A 7,807-nucleotide genomic window follows, 5' to 3' on the forward strand; every position below is an offset into this window, starting at 1 on the left:
TTTGAAAAATGTCTGTCCTCTGCTGCATAGCACAGGGAGATCAGCTCGATGCTTTGTGATGACCTAGAGGGGTGGGATAGGGAGGGTGGGAGGGAGGCTCAAGAGGGAGGGGATATGGGGATATATGTATACATATAGCTGATTCACTTTGTTGTACGGCAAAAACTAACACAACATTGTAAAGCAATTATACTCCAATAAAGATGAAAAAGAAGAAAAAAAGAAAAATGCCTGTCCCTAAACCCAAGCCCACTCCAAACTGCTGAAACGTACACATAGTGGACATTACCCATACTGTCATTGACAGGTGACAAGCCTGTCAGTGTTCGTACCAGTTAAAATTCAGACTTTGACCTTAGCATAGAAATACTCCTACTTATTAATGTCTTGGTCTGGCATTTGGATTCTGTTGTCCACCTACATAACCTATACAGGAGCATCTGGGTCACCTCCATTATTTCCTGCAGTTCACACCAAAGGCCGAGGATAGACCAGCCTGGCATACCGGGCTCAGAATGCGATGCAACTTCTGCCATTTGAGCTGAGTCGAGAAACCCCAAAGCTGTCTGTGCCAGTCACCTGGCTCTCTTGCATTATTCCCAACCTGCCTCTCTTCAGGCTCATTTCTGCCAGACACTGAGAACTTGACTACAGACCACTCTGCACGATTTACCTCTGTTTTCTGGTTTGACTCTTGACTTTCCCAGATAGACTTTGCCCTCCTGGTACCAGAAAACAGAGGTAGATTATAATGGGTCTTTATGTAAATTAATTAACGTCTGTAAGGTGCTTAGAACAATGACTGGCACATAGTAAGCACAAAGTAAGTGTCTGCTATCATTGTTATCATTATTATCCCCACCATGATCATATCACCATCATCTACCACCTGCCTGGTATAATACAGCTCAAATACTTAATCCAGCCTTCCCAGTCCCTTGGTGTAGAGTCCCAGATCCATAGCATAGCTCTGCCTGGGCTCTTCTAGATCATCTCCTATGACTCTCCTCCTTGTGCTCCGAAACACCTGGACTTCCTTTAAGCCCACGGATGTGCCAAGCTCTCTAGATCTTTGCCCTGCTGTATTCTCCATTGAAATGCTCTTCATTTCCTGTCTCCCTCACCACCAAACCCCCCCCAACCCCACAAATTTCATCCTTCAATTCTCAGCTGGAATCTTACTGCCCCCAGGACATCTCCTCTGTGTCAATTCCCCACCCAACACATCAAGATTAGGTTAGGTCTTCCTGCTACACTTTCTTATAGCATCCTTTAGTGACTATTCTAAATAGGTGTATAATTATGTCTTTAATGTCTGTCTTCCCACTACACTGTAAGCCTCATAAGAACAGGAGCCGCACTTAAAGATTCATTGCTGTATCCTCAGTGCCTAACAGGATTTTTAGAAGGAGAAGGAGCTTAAAAACACACTGAATTGCACTGAACTGGATCGAGATAAATTGAAAAATTGACGCCAATGAAACAATGACCTTCAAGCTTAATGTGCTATTATTTATTGACTGTATTTGCCATGACCTATTCAAAACCAGAACCTAGAATCTAATCAAGAATAAAAGGATGAAGAATGGAAGAAACAGATAATAGAATCAATGTTTCTTTGCGCATCTATAACTATTGCTACCCTGAAAGGAGACATTAACTAAAGCTGAAAGGAAAAGATGAAGGTCATGGGTATCAGGGATCAAACATCAATGAGCAAGTTACTCATCTCTGATTGGTCAACCCAGAGGATGCTGAACTCTCCCTTGTGCACAAGGGTACTGCCCAGGACTATTGGTGATGTCTTTTGAAGACCACTGAAAATGCCTTCACCAACCCAAACAAAGCTGAAATGACCAACAAGGAAAGTAAAGGGCACCACAGCTCACCTGCCTTTTCATAGTGACGGTTTCTGTCTACCAGGACCTAAGGTTCAATTCACTTCCAGGCAACAAGGACCTGCCCAATCCCTCTCTCTGCCCACAACAGCTCACTGAGTAAGTTCTAATTTCTATGATGAGCACTGGAGGGCTTGCCCCACAAGATCCATCAGGCTCTGATCCATCACTGAGAACTTTTGTTTTTTCCTGTGGATTAAGAGTAAGAAGTTCTCCTGACAGCTCACTTAATGGAAGTGAGAACTAAATGAGATAATGATATGTGATAGCTTTTTGAAAAAGGTGAAAGTTTTATATTCAAATGTCATGATTTTATTGCTGTTAACAACAGCGATTGTTTCTTGCGTTGCCCAGTTAATTTTTTCTTTCCTGTTCTTAAAAGAAAAAAGAAAATAATAATTGCGGCATCCTTCTCAGGGGCATGGGAATGCTGTTTAATGAGAGCTTTCTAAACGGCTGTTTATTAATGCCCATAGAATCTCCTCTTTTACACATCTCTGTTGGAATGGAGAGTCCTCTAGAGAACGGATGGTATCATCTACCCTTTATGAAACGCCTCTTGGGTCTGCCTCAGCGTGGATGATAAAGTTGGGTGATTGATATGAACGCATGACTTCCCCCAGCTTCATTTCTGCCTTCTGCTTCCCTGACCCAGCCCTCTACCCCCAAATTTTCCTTGACTCCATCCGCAGTGCTTGTGAAGCGGTTTTAGCCCCTCCATAATTTCTATCAAGCCACTCTAAAGTTGCCTTACATAAACATGCAGTCCATAAAAACCAGTACGATGGTTGCCCAAATGCAGCTTCAGACCATCCCTTAGCTGCTTCCCTTCCAATCAGACTGTCACTCCAAGCCCCTCCTGTCAGGGGACTGTTGAGAATGCACAGCGACTACCCACAGCAGCAGCCACCACCTGGCTGAGTAATCCAATTCAACCCGGCAAAACCTGACTGCATGTTGGAGTCACACAGACCCAGCGTCAATCCTGGTTCTACCATTAGTGTCTGTGAGAGCCTGGGCCAGTCCTTCACTTCTCTGAGCCCGTGTCCTCATCAGTGGAAGCATGAATGCTTCCTCACGTGGTTGCTGCCAGAATTCGAGGTAACATACACCAAGCACCTAGCTCCATATCAAGTGCCCACTAAATACACACAGAAAGGGTGGATATTGAGTAAGTGCGAGAAACATTCTAGAGACGGTAGAATTCTTAGGGACAGATCAGAGTTGCCTGTGGACAGAGGTCAAGAAAGACTTTGCAGAGGAGCCTTGTAAGAGCCTTGAAAGAAGGGTGAGGAGTTTGGCAGATGGACTGAGGGGAGGGCACACCGGGCAGGGGAACAGCACGAACAAAGCTGGGACTAGAGCCCAAAGCACTGGGCCCGCTGGGGCAGGTAACAGGATGCAGCTGGAGCAGAGTAGGATTGGGGAGGGAACCCTGGGAGAGAAGGCAGAGCCAGGAAGAAGCTAGATCAGAAGCGCCTTTCAGGGTCATTGTTAAGTTGTAGGGGACATGGTTTGGCCCACAATATAGCGAGACTCTTGTCAGCAAGGGCCATGTACACAATACATTAATAGCAATTGGATAATGAAAATTGAATGTCGTATATTAAAACCCCCAAAATGTAAGGGTCTCTGCACGATGGAGACATTTGTCTTCTCTAATCAGAGAAGATGGCAGAATAATGAGAAGATGGGGAATAACGATGAGACTGGTTTAGGAGAACTGAGTCCTTTGGATGCTTCTCATATTGGTGCATTAATGATGCTGTGAAATCTAGCTCCTGTCTAGTCCCAGAGGCTTGGATGGCAAGTCAGGTCTCCAAGTCAAGGCACAAGTCCTAAAAAAACAACCTTGGAGAGTCTTTCTATTTCAGCTCTTATTGTGTTCTTACCACACACAGGGCATTGCTTTTGGCTTTGGGGGCACAAAGATGAATAGGACCCAATCTGTCCCATAGGAACTTACAGCACAGCTGGGGAGACACAGACAGGCCTCAGGGCCCACCGCAGACTGGTACCCACAGTGAATGTTCAAAGATGGTCAGAAGCTGGCTGAGGCTGGGTCTGAGTGGTTTTCCTCTGTTATTATATTAGACCCATGCTTCATTTTATCCATGTTGGAGTGGCCATCTTTTAAAAATATATATATGGGAGTTTTTTTCCATTAAGGAAAATGTGACAAATTCAGAAAGCTAGAAAGCTACCCATAATTTCACTACCACTCTTCACATTTTGGTGGATCTCTCTCCAATTTCCATTTCTCTACATAGGCAAGTTTGTCTGACGGTGTGTTTGTTAAACGATCTCACTGTACATACACTTTTGTGTACTACTTTTTCTCAGGAGCTTCATATCATAGGCATTTTTCTTTTCACTAAAGATTATTTTTAATGATCATCTTTTAAAAACCTCATGACATTTGATCACGTGACTATGTGAGAGTCTACTTGGTCGTGTCCCTTATTGCACTGCAGGCTGTGTGGTATCCAGTGGTGGGCACAGGCTTTGGAGTCAGGCAGACCCGCGTCCGCTCCAAATCGCATTCTGACACTTAGCTGTGTGGCTTTGGACAAGTTACTTAATCTCTCCAAGCCTCAGTTTTGTCATCTGTAAAATGAAGATAATCAACCACTTTGCATGGTTTATGAGGATCAGAGCTAACACACGTAAAGCACTAAAAAAGCAAGTTAGAGTCCTAGAAATGAATGATGTTCATCTTAAACTGGAAGATCTCAGAGGCCAGGACCTAAATCTAAGCATTTATGTATAGAGCCTAACACAGCCACCAGCACACACAGGCACTTTTGCAGAGAGAGCCCCCAAAACGACCAATAGGACACCCCCTACAGCCGCAGCTATCCAAGGGTAGTGGTACAGAGGAAGAACACGGGCTTTGGAGCTCGACTGTGCTGGGTTTGAATCTCATGTCTACCACTGTGTGCCTCCGCAACTCACGTCACCTCCCGGAGCCTCATTTTTCTCATCAATGGGAATCATAAAGCAGGACTTTGTGAAATTTCAATCAAATGAACTATTGCATGGAAAGCGCTTAACACTGTGAACGTAATAGGTGCTTAATACATCTTCCCGCCTCATCCTCACCTCCCCTAGAATCTTTCTGGTTTTCTGGTGATGAGATGATGAACTTGGAGACAGAGCACAGAGATGCTCTCCCTGGATCTGCCATACACTACCCCATTTCAGGCCTCTTTGTGCCTCAGTTTCCCTCACTATACACTGGGAATAATAACTCCTGCTGCTTCCTTCACACAAGCAATGGGCAGTCAAGAACCAGAGAAAAGGAAAACGTGTTTGGAATAGAATCACCTGGTTGGGAGGTCTCCCTCTGGTCAATTTCTTCCTCTCCCCAAGGCCAGGCCCCTCAGTCACTGCCGGTAGTCACCCAACCAACTCCAAGGAAGGACATCCCAGAGACACCTACCATGGGGTCTCCGTCCCAAGTCCACTTCCTCATTTTCCAGAATTGTATTTCATAAGGAATAAATCCTTTAAAAGGTTTTCCTGAGGGGATAGAGCCCCCAGGCTCTGCTTCATCCAGGGTTTTGGTAAGGAGAACGGAAACCACGCTAGGCACCTCAAGAAGGGACTCACTACAGGAAATGAAGTGCTGCAAATCCATCTGGAAGCTGGAGAAGAAAGGTCAGGGAGGCTGCCACCAGCTTTCCGAGAGCAGGAAGCTGCTCCTGCTGTCCAGGCCGGGGACTGCAGGAAAGTGTGCCCAGGCATCATGGCTGCCTGCATCACAAGGCAGGAGACCCGCAGGGGAGGCCAAGAGAAATCTCCTGTCTGCCAAAGCCCACACCTCTGCCTGCTGCTGCTGTCGCCTCCCGTAACTCTTCCAAATCACACAAGGGCCTGCTGAGAGGCCGGTCCAGGAGGGATATATCAGCAAGGGACGGGGATGGAAGAAAACATGGAGAGCACATCCAATACCGAATCCTGAGGTTCAGGAGAAAGGGAAAACAAATATAAACCTTAAGCCCAGGGAGCAAGGAACTCAAAGGTATGGGGCTGAAATGACATGAACTGGGAGGGAGGATTAATGGCATGGGGATCACGGGCACTGGTTTTGAATTCAATCCTAGCCCCACCATCCACCAGCTGTGTGTGACCCTGGGCAAATTCCTTTACTTCTCTGGGCCTTAATTCCCTCATCTGCAAAGTGAGGCTAACAGTAGCACCTACCTCTCAGAGAAAATTTAAGTAAAGCACTTACAGCTTTACTGCCCGACAGGTAATAAGTATTAAAAATACATTAACTCATAAAAGTCATTCCAGAACACCTCTCCCAGCCCCTCTTTCCCCTCTACCATTTTCCCCTCTGCCTTCTTTCGTTTTCCCTGCAAAACCTAAAAAGGTGGCATTTTCAAAAATCCCTGCCTGCGGCAATGCCTCGTCTTTCTTCCTTTTGTTCCTGAGGACAGAGAATAAGTTGGGAGACCACCCTCTCTTGACCACGGAGGAAGCTAAAACATAAAGGACCCCAAATCCTATTAACGATGGTTGGGCCATTTAAAGAAAAATCATACAGTGAAATTGACTTCTGGGGGCAGAGTACAGGTCTATGAATTTTAACACATGTATCGATTCATGTGACTGTTACCACAATAGGATACAAAACAGCCATTTCACCCCCAAAATGGCCCTCATGCTACCCCTTGATAGTCACATGCTCCCTCCACCTCGAACCTCTGGTAACCACTGATCTGTCCTCCATTGCTGTAGTTTTGTCTTTTTGAGACTGTCATATAAATGGAATCATAACCTATGTACCTTGGTTACACGTCATCTATGCTTCTCTCGCTTGGCGTAACGCCTTTGAGATTCACCCAAGTTGGTTCATGCACCAACAGTTAGTTCCTTTTGATTGCTGAGTAGTATTCCATGTTTGGGCCCTTTGAAGAGAATACTCAAGACATCCTTGGTGCTATTTCTTTGTGAAGGTTGCCTTAGTGAAATTCAAAGCAATTGGTTCCAAGTAATAAATGATGTATTTTTAAATAATTTCTTCAGCCATGTGCTTCATTCTTAGCTAATTTTTACCCTGTGGGAGGGTGATCCCCAAAAACATATAATCTAAATGTATGTGCTCCCCAGTTGGGAGATGAATCATTGAGGGAGGAGTACAGTGGCTATCGCTGGCGTCCAGCCTCCTCACGTACTTCTCCTGCCTCCAGCCAGGTTCCAGGCTGCCCACGTGGTCTCACAGGCAGCCATACTGTGGATATTCTGTGACAGCCTCCAAAGCCATCTCTATGCCTACATCTGGTGGCCTTGGTTTCAGCTGTCTGATGCCTTACTACTGCTCCCCATGAAGAGAGCCAGTCATGTCTTTGGGGGTTCTTCACTGCTATGTTCACATCACTATCCTTTTTTTTTTTTTTTGGCCACACCGCACAGCTTGCAGGATCTTAGTTCCCTGACCAGGGATCGAACTGGGGTGCTCGGCAGTGAAAGCACAGAGTCCTAACCACTGGACTGCCAGGGAATTGCCCACATCACCCTCCTTGATTTCACTCCTGTGAGCCCATTCATTCCTGTGGCTCGTTTCTCCCGTCATGATTCCATTGCTCTCACTGAGAAGACACTCTCCTGACCAGAGGTTTGGGTTTTTTTCGCTTCACTGAGATATAATTGACATGCAACATTGTGTAAAAGTTTAAGGTGTACGACATGTTGATTTGATGCACTTATATGTTGCAAAGTGATTACCACCATAGCATTAGCTAAGACCTCTATCACCTCATAAAATTACCATTTCTTTTTTTGTGTTGAGAACATTTAAGATATATTCTCTTAGCAACTTTCAAGTTTATAATACAGTATTAGTAGCTATAATCACCATGCTGTACATTAGACCCCACAGAACACATTCATCTTACAATTGG

Source organism: Neophocaena asiaeorientalis, unplaced genomic scaffold, assembly GCF_003031525.2.
Source record: "Neophocaena asiaeorientalis asiaeorientalis breed wild unplaced genomic scaffold, Neophocaena_asiaeorientalis_V1.1 scaffold129, whole genome shotgun sequence".
Classification (NCBI taxonomy): Eukaryota; Metazoa; Chordata; class Mammalia; order Artiodactyla; family Phocoenidae; genus Neophocaena; species Neophocaena asiaeorientalis.